The 12,341-nt window shown below is 34.3% G+C and overlaps 1 protein-coding gene across 1 annotated transcript in view; it reads right to left on the bottom strand.

Annotated features, from left to right (window-relative positions):
* The window catches only part of LOC135211334 (protein EFR3 homolog cmp44E-like), a 171,584-nt gene extending 160,367 nt beyond the window's left edge, over positions 1-11,217 (bottom strand). Inside the window, exon 1 of the mRNA XM_064244650.1 lies at positions 11,129-11,217. The gene's annotated coding sequence lies outside the window, so the exon portion shown is untranslated. The remainder of the gene's footprint in view (positions 1-11,128) is intronic.
* Positions 11,218-12,341: the final 1,124 nt, after the last annotated feature.

The raw sequence follows: 12,341 nt of genomic DNA, 5'->3' as shown, positions 1-12,341 counted from the left end.
ATGCGAATGAATATTCATGCTGCATTGGAGAAGTTTCGAACGGCTTTTTCGAAACAAGGGGGGGAAAGGTTGGAGGGATTTAGGTTTTATTCGGGAAAGGTTTTTTTTTTACGAAATTAATAAATGTATATATTTTGGGGCAGTAGCAGAGCGGGTATGGAAGAGACACTTCTACAATGAAGCCATCTGCTTTTTCTGTAGACGAGACCGACATAGTCTTTGTTAAACAAATGAAGCTCTGACAGTGACATATATATATATATATATATATATATATATGTATGTGTATATATATATATATATATATATATATATATATATATATATATATAATTTATGTGTGTGTGTATACAGAATCACGAAAGTTAGGAACGTGATAAATCCATAAATAAAGATATAAATGCCACGAAGGAAAAATAAACGAAGGAGCTGCGAGATCTTTCGGCTTAAAAGCCCTTTACTGAAGCAGTTACTGCTTCAGTAAAGGGCTTTTAAGCCGAAAGATCTCGCAGACTCCTTCGTTTATTTTCCTTCGTGGCATTTATCTTTATATATATATATATATATATATATATATATATATATATATATATATATATATATTAGAATTTCCTTGAATTAAGGCAGATTAATGAAATCCAAATGCACAGTTATGAAGAGAATTCCGTTTTTTAGAAATAAATGGTACGACGTGATTAGAAATGGCTAGTTCTCGAATTGTGGATTAACGAGTTAATCAATAAACGTTCGCATCGAGCTCACGAACGTTTATTAAGCCTGTTCAATGAATAACGTCTAACGATATTTTAACGAATAAATATAATTCAAGGGGTTAAATATATATTGTTCTACAAGATGGCATTAAGCAAACACATGTAGAAAATACGAATTAAACCTTAAACATTTTTTGCTTGATTTTAAAACAAAGTAAAAAGCTATTAGAATTTGAAGTTCCAAAATAAACAAATATATCACAAAACAAGATCAAATTTGAATGTGTCTCTTGCAACAGTTATACATCACAGGATTATCATTATTTAACATTTCTTCAGTAGATGAAACCTATTCACACGGAACTGGCACACCAAAGGGGCCATCGAGTTGAAATTCAAGCTTCCTAAAGAATGTTGGTTTCAACCTCCCACCGCAGACCTCACACTGCAGCAGTAACTGGTCATGATATTGAGCAAGTGATTTTTCATCATCCTGGGGGAGACGCTAAACCGCGACATCTGAGTGGTATATCACGACACTAGCCACTTTACAAGAGGACCTGCTGATTTTAGAAATAATGATGATCAGAAATGGGCAAGCTAACACCTGCTGATGAATCGTATCTCTCTCAGTTAAGGGTGCTGTTACTATAATCACATGCAATAGATCGCAAAATATGCGGTAAATAAAAGTCTACCCCAAGGACTTTTCTACATCAGAGAACCAAAATTAAAGTGGAAATTAATTACGGAAAAAGACAAAAAGGTAGAGCATATCCGTTTCCTAATTTCATGGCCACTATAAAATTTTCTTTTGAGAGCACCAAATGATTTTAGGCCACAAGACAGAAATGGCAGTTAGGCCAAATACACATCGCGTCGACGTTGCTAACATAACGCCAGCGCATATTACGAATACGTTTCGGAAACTGACCGGTGTTGGCGGTTTGTCCGTATAACATATTCAGGTGAAACGCTGTTTAAATTCCTGAACACCAAAATCGCGGACGATGCAAACCCTCAACGAACGCAATCAAATCACGTCACTCAACAAAATGATAACCAACATGTTTGCAACATTATTATTATTGTGTCATAAAAATCCACAATTATATATTAGAGTATATTACTATGTAAATAAACAGATTTCGAACGGCGTTCGATATACTCTAATATATAATTGTGGATTTTTATGACACAGGCTGTTCTTCACGATATTGTGAATTTCTTAACATTAGTATTATTATTATCATTATTATTCATGACACCTATTCATACGGGACAAGCCCACCATAGGGGCCAATGACTTGAAATTCCATCTTCCAAAGAACACGGCGTTCATCAGAAAGAACGATCAGGAGGTAAAGGGAAACACAGAAAGAACATCAGAAAGAACGAACGGGAGGTAAAGGGAAACACAGAAAGAAGAGATAGCTTATTAGAAAAAAAAATCAATTAACATATTCACACATAAACAGAACATAATAGAAGAATAGGAGAATCCTTCGGCCGTCCTCAAGAAATCCTTTGACGTACCCGATTCGCTAAAAGGCAAAATGATAAGGAATCAGGGACGTCCCTTCGTCAGTTCACTTAGCAAAAGGCGTCCAGTGACTGCGAGCCACATCCGATAATGGAATTTCCCCTAAGCCAATATGGACGTCCTCCCATAGAAGATATTTCAGGCCTCTTGCTGCAGACGTCGACGACACAGAAAGGGGAATGTAGCATTTACTCTCTAATCTAATAAGATAGAAGAGAGATAGCGCTTATTTTCAAATATGGAGAAGAAAACTAGGAGATTGAAGATTATCATACAAAGGCCACACACATAATTTATATAAATAATCTTATATATATATATATATATATACTATTAATATATTATATATATATATATGATATACAACCACACAATATAATCTATTTATATAATTTCATACATATACGTAGAATGGCATGAGGACCTGTCCCTTAACAGCGGGAGTTAAAGGAGGATGAGAGTGAGGGTTGAGGGTGAGGGAATACAATCATCACAATCAGTGTCATATTTTCAATGCTAAACTGTTATCCGAATCCCTATGCAGAAACCTTTGCACAACGTCAGCAGCCATTTCAAACAATTACAAAGATGCTAACTCAGCAGTGCATCGGACCTCCCACACAAACTGCGCCATTCTCCTCAATCCTGAGAGTGCTCCTAAGAGTGACTTACTTCCTGGATATAAAAGCCTCTCCTTTCCAATAACTTTTGTATGCCATCTGTCCTTCACGCCACAAGTCTTCCTATCAAACCATCCTGAAACAATATGAACACTCCATTCACCTGCAATAACTTTTTATGCATTCACCTTCCACACTTCGATTCCATAAAGGAGAGACGACTCACAATTCTTGTTATATATTCAGCCTTGGTTCCAAAGACTTCCAATTTCTTCCAAGCCTCTCATAGATTCCCTGTTGCATTCCTTGCTTCACATATCCTTTATATAATGTAAATACTTGTGCACGTGTGGGTGTAAGAGCGCTTTCTCCCAAGCCAATATTTATACACTTATTTATATCTAACAATAATAATTTTGTGACCGACAATATTCGCTCGCCTTTATGAGGAACATTTCGCCTCTAAACTGTGGAGAGCAGTTTTTCCCGGGATTTTGAAAAATAGTTCCACTATCATTATCTCAGATTTTAAAATTTATCCGCGTCTGCAAATATGAAATACTATGTGCACGAAAACAACTTTGCGCATTTGAGATAAATTTTGATCCGAGATCAAATCAGAAAATTCTATCAGCTCGAAAATGATCTACGACAATGTAAACAGATAATTAAATAATAACAGCTATAAACTTTCTAGAAAGTGTACTTTCACAGAGTTGCCAATAGAGTAGACTTCCAATAAACGTAACCCGATACCGTCAGTAATGGATAACTAGAACGGGTATAACTATCACATCAATACGATTTGTTGTCCATTATTTAGCATGCATGTTGGAGAGCTTTAAAAATAATATTACATATTTACGATAAAACTTACAATTGTTAAAAAAAATTCAATATATTAGTGATATATATATTATTTATATTATATATTATATATATATATATATGTGTGTGTGTGTGTGTGTGTGTGTGTGTGTGTGTGTGTATATATACATATAATATATCTTGTATCACTGAAAAAGTGAATATCTCATGTGCAAAACTCCCACATCATCAATCTCATGTTATGAAGTCTTAGAAATCTCATCAGCCGCGCATTAAAAAGCCCACACATAGTGAGCCACTCAACTGAGCGTTGCAATTTGTGTTTCCTGGAAATCAAGGCCCTGGTTGTTCAAATTTTCGAATGATACATGTATAGTTTTTTCAGCCCTAACGTCTTCCATTTTCGACAACGCAAACCCTTTTGCGTATTTGTTGCCTCTATATGCTTGATAATTTTTTTAACTTGTTTCCTTTCTGGCTCCCTAAAAGCAATTCAAAATTTCATTTCAACAACTCCAGCCATTTCTTCTTTCATCCACACTTCACTCATATAAATGAGAGTTGGCTCAACAATTCCTACAGATAATACGAATTTTGCATCCGTGCAGCACTCCTTTTCTCTTCCGAATCTTTCGCAGAGATCCTGCCGACTTTCTTGCTTCACTTTCTAATTACTTTCTCGCTTCACTTTCTAGTCCTACCTCAACCACTGCGGTTATTCCTAGACACTCGTAATCCACCTCTCCCATTCTTTCACCATGTATAGTAACATCCACTATAATCACTTTACTGGCAAAGAAAAATAATCGAGATAATCGGTAAAAAATAAAATAAATAAATAAATAAACGAAGCATAGTCCATCACTACCTTCACCACCTTGGTCAGCTGCTTTGTAACAGTAGCACCACCATCAATCCCTTGCACATTTCAATTTACATCCTTAATTGGTTCTCTCTACACCTATGCCAGAATTTTTTAAAATGATAAAAAAAAGAAAGGATGAACAAGACTGACCTAGGCCCTCAAAAACAGGTAAAACGATTAGTTCCCCAAAAAGTCGGAAATCGTTAAGAAGTCAAAACCTTTAAACTATAGTTGAATGGCCTCACCTGGTAACAATATCTAATCTGCGGCTCATTAATGGGGAAAACTTCAACAGTGGCCACGCCTTTTGGAGCCACACCTACCTGACCAGGAGCAGGTGATTTTGTGGTAATCGGGACAAAAATCCTGTGTAAGGACCCCTGATATCTTGAAATTAATCCTGCGTATTCACGGATATTTATCAACTGTTTCGTAATGAAAATGCTACATATCCATACTTCAATATCTAAGTAGATCCATGAATACACAGAGAAACTATATATATATATATATATATATATATATATATATATATATATATATAAATTAAATTCTTCTGTTAAAACAGGATACGTCTCAAGTACAAAAGGCCTATTAAAACACTGGTTTAAACTCCCACCCTTGATAAGGGTGGGAGTCAGTCCACTGAAATATAGTCCTTAGCTTTTAAACCAGTGTTTTAATGGGTGTTTTTTATACTTTATATATATATATATATATATATATATATATATATATATATATATAATATATATATATATATACACACGCACACATGGGTGACTCATATTTTTATCTCTTTAGATCATACTATATTTATCTTTTCACCAACATCTACTGACATCCGTAAATACAGCTGCATGTTGCAGAAGGTAGTTGCTACGACATGCAACCCTTGCATCATTACACACAGGGAACGGTATGCAACTCCTGCACATCATCTATTTCTTCCTTTCTTTGTTCTTCTTTCCTCAAGGAAAACGAGGTATAAGATGAAGTTTCGATGAAAACATATATTATTTTTCAAATAATTAAAATTAATATAGTTTCGTTAAAACTATACGCAAGAGAATCTGAGATTAAACAATAATTAAAGAAAAATGATAACTGTAATTTCTCTCTCTCTCTCTCTCTCTCTCTCTCTCTCTCTCTCTCTCTCTCTCTCTCTCTCTCTCTCTCTCTCATTTTTACAAGAAGCGGCTAACAGAAAAAATAGTTTATAAAAAAAGGGAAAAAAATTAATTTAGATTTACTAGTATAAAAAAAACTAAACTGAACAAGCAGCTATTTACATAATGTATTCAAGACACAAATGACTTTCTGGGAATCTAAACATCAAAGAACTTATGGAAATTCCACTTCACAGTTAATGGTACACAATCTATACGAAAGTGGTGCGCATGCGTCAATGAGCTCTTGGCCCTGTCGGATCTCAGACGCGAGTATTCAATTCCTTGCTATTTGAATGAAGTGTTCGTAGATCATAATTCAATCTGATGGATGTTCTTATGCAAGTATACGAAAAAATAAATAAAATTTCTTATTAATACTAATGAACAATAATAACAACCACAAACTTAACAAAACATAGATTAGCACTCTAACAATTAAAGCTCATTTGCTTTTCCGTAACAATCACATGACAAATAAAGATCTCAAGGCAAATCAAATATAACGAACAAACAGTTGATGTTTATGACGTATAATAATAATAATAATAATAATAATAATAATAATAATAATAATAATAATAATAATAATAACAAACCAATGCACGGACAATACATGAGACAGACTAAAGAACTAGCCCAGCGATGACACATGGAAATGGCTACAGATGGGAGAGCTAAAGAAGGAAACTGAAGGAATGATAACAGCGGCACAAGATCAGGCCCTAAGAACCAGATATGTCCAAAAACGATAGATGGAAATAACATCTCTCCCATATGTAGGAAGTGCAATACGAAAAATGAAACCATAAACCACATAGCAAGCGAATGTACGGCACTTGCACAGAACCAGTACAAAAAGAGGCATGATTCAGTAGCAAAAGCCCTCCACTGGAGCCTGTGCAAGAAACACCAGCTACCTTGCAGTAATAAGTGGTACGAACACCAACCTGAAGGAGTGATAGAAAACGATCACGCAAAGATCCTCTGGGACTATGGTATCAGAACAGATAGGGTGATACGTGCAAATAGACCAGACGTGACGTTGATTGACAAAATCAAGAAAGTATCACTCACTGATGTCGCAATACCATGGGACACCAGAGTTGAAGAGAAAGAAAGGGAAAAAAATGGATAAGTATCAAGCCATGAAATAGAAATAAGAAGGATATGGGATATGCCAGTGGAAATTGTACCCATAATCATAGGAACACTAGGCACGATCCCAAGATCCCTGAAAAGGAATCTGGAAAAACTAGAGGCTGAAGTAGCTCCAGGACTCATGCAGAAGTGTGATACTAGAAACGGCGCACATAGTAAGAAAAGTTATGGACTCCTAAGGAGGCAGGATGCAACCCGGAACCCCACACTATAAATACCACCCAGTCGAATTAGAGGACTGTGATAGAGCAAAAAAATAAATAAATAAATAAATAAATAATTGTGAAAACATCCACAGTGGCGCAAATATAAATATATAATAGAAACATATATTAGAAATATATATTTATAATATATATATATATATATATATATATATATATATATATATATATATATATATATATATATATTAAAATTTACATTTACAACACTGTGCATTCCTTCACTATTTTAGTGACCATACTATCATGAAATTTTTATGAATAATAATAATAAATACCTAACAGAGGCCATTTCAAAGCAAAGGAACTCAGATAGCCACTCTTGCATAACTAAGCGTCTATAGTTCCGGCTGTCACAGGTTAAATTACCTTACCTGATATACCCGTATATTACACAGACATTCGAGGACTGGCACTACAGCCGCTGGAGAATTTTCAAGGGCCTTCGTACCTCCTACGTAGACGGTTAATAAGCATCTTTGAAATATGGATGAAAAAAAATTATGCTCCAGAAATATATATATGAAGCCATGTAAGCATGAGCTGGAACTCATAAGTATCTTACACACATACGTTCCTATAAAATCATATACTATATATTAGATCTATATATATATATATATATATATGTATATAAAGGAAAATTGCCACGAAGGAAAATGGAAAACAACGCAGTGGTATGGGCCTTTCGACACAAGGTCCTTTACTAGCAGACTGTGCGTCGAAAGGCTCATAGCAATCACTCCGTTGTTTCACTGTTACTTCGTGGCATTTGCCGTTACTTATACATTCATTACGTTCCATATGTTCGTGATTTAGTTATACATACATGCATACATACACATATAATATATATACGTGTATATATATATATATATATATATCTATATATATAATATATATATAATATATATATATTATATAATATATATATATATATATATAATATATATATATATATATATATATAATATATATATATATATATATATATTATATATATATGATATGATCTATATATATATATATATATATATATATATATATATATATATATATATATTATATATATATAATATATTATATATTATGTATATATGATATATATATATAATATATTATATATATATATATATGTTTTATATATATATTATATATATATATATATATATAGATAGAGAGAGAGAGAGAGAGGAGAGAGAGAGAGAGAGAGAGAGATAGAGAGAGAGAGAGAGAGAGAGAGGAGAGGAGGGTTAATTCCGTAAACGCTACTCATTCATTCTCCTATTTCCTCGTGATCTCACTTCCCGCAGTGTCCGGGGACTGATGTGAACGCCTAATAATAAATAAAAAAATACACAATAATAATAATAAAAATAATAATAATAATAATAATAATAATAATAATAAATAATAATAATAATAATAATAATAATAATAACAAATATTCTTTATTTCAGCTCACGGCCATATACGTACATGGCATATACAAAGTAGAGACAGTACAATACACACGATCTAGATAGAGGAGATCAACAATTATAACCACACAGTTGCTGAAGTAGGAGTAAAAATAGGATAATTATAATAATCTTAATGAAAGTACTAATATTGAGAACAGTAAAAATAAAAAAAATAACACTTAAAAAATAGAATGCATATAATTAATTTCCAGCTGGGGACCTTAGGTAATCACGCTAAAGGTAAACCACAGCTGTTTATAATACCTAACGATCGTATTTCCTCGTCTGCCAACGATGTTATCCCACAAAACATCGAGATTACTTGAATAAAACAAGATGGATATTAAACATCAACAAATTACTAACAAGTTACTTACAGAAAACTGACAATCGGAAAGACGTTATAACAATGAGTTATGGGTACAAAAATTAATTTGTCACGCTCGAAGGACGCAATGCAATTTCAGTTATTATTTCTTAATGATAACTCTGAAGAGACAATTTATGTTTCACAACAGCATAAACTCTGGCTTTATGGTACCAAAGGCCTTTGATGACTAAAGCAATTAAGAGAATAAACAAATCTTTCGAAAACTATGTGCTTTCAACTCAACATTTCTTACCACTAAATTAAATTTTGTTTTGATATCAACCAATCTAAATTATTAGTGCTTCAATACTAGTACAGTTAACATGCCAACATCACACGAGAGAGAGAGAGAGAGAGAGAGAGAGAGAGAGAGAGAGAGAGGAGAGAGAACCCCCAATACATCAGCATTACGTTGTAATCTCTCTTCCTTGGGTAGAGAAAACGAGAGACTCAATGACTTACAACGTCAGCTTAGACTTTGGGCATCTGTTCCTCTGGGACGTAAAAAGTTTCTGTTGACATTTTTTTCTGCTCTTCTACACACTGGATCACCATGACGAACTAATCCAGGAGCTTAGAAAACAAAGAAACAGAAGAGCGACTCAAAACAACAAGTGGGTGTGCCCCACTCACTGAAAGTTTTCTTTTCTTTCATTTTTTAAAACACTCGTCAACCCCTCAGTCAGATATGAGACTATAGTAGATTCACATCAACCGTGCATTTGATGTCTAGGCCCGTCTCCTACGACGCTCCTGATTGTCTGTTAAGCCAATGACAGGGCTGGAAACTCTCAGTCTCTCTCGAGAGTTCACATGGGCAGGATGTGTGTTCCACCTCTCCTGAGGTATACGTTTGAAAGACGTATCCCTCAGGAGAGGAGGAACACGCATCCTGCCTATGTGAACTCTCGAGAGAGACTGAGAGTTTCCAGCCCTGTGATTGGCTTATCAACAGCCAATCAGGAGCGTCGTAAGGGAGTGGCCTAGACATCAAATGCACGGTTGATGTGTAACTACTATAGTAATAACATCCGAAACTATCAAGCAACGGGAAATTGCTCTCTCTCTCTCTCTCTCGTCTCTCTCTCTCTTCTCTCTCTCTCTCTCTCTCTCTCTCTCTCTCTCTCTCTCTCGCTTAGGCCTAAGTGACATTCCCGTAACTTCCTCCCACTTTGAACGAGTTACTTATTCATGCTGTTTTCTAAGTTTTTTCCTGCCAAACTCTTACAATGGATTTAAGAACTGTATTACAATATACATGGAAGACAGAGCTAAATGTTAGATGGGTTGTACAGGGTTACCACTCGATGTGCTTAATTCAGTAAAGAAACTCTGTATATCTATCTATTTTTAAATTCATACACACATATACGTATATATGTTGTATGTATATATGTGTATGTATGTATGTATGTATGTATGTATGTATGTAATGTATGTATGTATGTATATATATATATATATATATGTGTGTGTGTGTGTGTGTGTGTGTGTGTGTGTGTGTGTGTGTGTGTAATGTTGTGATTCTGACAAAAAAGACAAGTTCAACATAGTTTTCATAAATACGAAATAATTCATTAAAAAAATTCAAATATTCCAATGAAATCACATTCTTTAGCAACAAAAATGCAACACCGCATGTGCTTGAGTTGAATACTGTACACAGATACAAAACAAATGGCTTAAATAAGCCACACTTATTACGGCCGAGACACGGAACAGCAGTACAGCCCGAAGTATGAGGCCATATTAAGACGTGAGTAAAAGGAGTAATTTGATACCGTGTTGTCATCCACACACAACAACGAACCGGGGGCAAAGATCACCTATATTGGTCAACAAAATAAAAAAAAAATTCCTTATCTTTTTTACTATTTTTTTTTTTTAGACTGAAAAGTCACATCCAGCGAGTTATACCAAATTTGGGGCTTCCATTTCGCGTAAAACGCAATATCAAAAACACTTTTCTTTTTTACTCTTCCACATTTTTTTAATGACACCACAAGATCAACCCAACACGACCTAAGCAGGGAAGTAACTCCTTTTCAAATTATCATTCCAAAAATTCTGTTCCAAACTTCCGAAGTCATTCTGAGTTCCACTTCGAAACATATACAAAAACAACACTAAAACGTTAAAAAACAACTCTTCATTGTGTCCGTAGAAATTTACGGGAAAATGCACAGATTCGCGTCTGGCTACAAAAACCGCCCAAGACGCTTCTCACGACACGACGCCGTGACCTCCTCACCGTCCGCCTACCAAAGAACAACTGAACGGCAGACACCAGACACACCAGCTCGGGCCACAGACAGGCCGACACACAAGGGCAGTTATTACGGATCCCTTCGACCTGACTTGTTGGAGACTGACTATCTAGACATCACAGATAAATAATGAAAAAATAAACCATGAGAATGGCACACAGACACAAGTGTGTATATACACACTTATACCTATATATATATATATATATATATATATATATATATATATATATATATATATATATATATATATATACACACACACACAAGGCCAGAAGAAGACCCTGACTTGAAATTCACGGTTCCAAAGATATATTATATATATATATATATATATATATAATATATATATATATATCTACGTGTTATATATACATATATATATATATATATAATATATCTTTGGAACCGTGAATTTCAAGTCAGGGTCTTCTTCTGGGCTTGTGTGTGTGTATATATATATATATATATATATATATATATATATATATATATATATATATATATATATATATATATATATATATATATATATATTATATATATATACTATACACATTCACATTACATGCCATTTCACCTATTAAAGGACGTTCATTACCCTTTCAGAGCTGAGCCTAGGATGAACCCGGTGGGCGAAGTCCTTTCAAAACGAAAGCCGCCTCATTTATCGCTCCATCTCCCTGACTTCTACTGACTCTCATGAAGTCACTCCACCTCATAATTATGCTCGACTTTCTCTTCGTACAATTATATTTCCAACTCTTTCTATCATCTCTGCGGTTTGTTTATCCTCATTTACGCATCGCCTGCATGCACTGATACTTAGCATCCGTTAACGCTTATTCTTATCATTTAACTTTGCACCTACATCCTCTGGCCTTATCGGAATTCTCAAAACATTTCATCCACAAAAAAAAAGAAAAAAAAAAACACGTCCCAGACGCAATTTTACGAAGAACAAGTTACCCTCTTGTCTGCGTAATCCCTTACAAACTTTCAACTTAAGAATTTATGATCGCGCACAACAAACTGTCCTTGGTAATCGCCTGCATTAAAACGCTCCTTACTGTACGTATTTCTAGATATTCTTACATATTTTTTTTCTAGTTACTTGT

The sequence above is a fragment of the Macrobrachium nipponense genome, chromosome 4 (genome assembly GCF_015104395.2).
Source record: "Macrobrachium nipponense isolate FS-2020 chromosome 4, ASM1510439v2, whole genome shotgun sequence".
NCBI classification, from domain to species: Eukaryota; Metazoa; Arthropoda; class Malacostraca; order Decapoda; family Palaemonidae; genus Macrobrachium; species Macrobrachium nipponense.
This window is presented reverse-complemented; position numbering and strand designations above follow the sequence as displayed.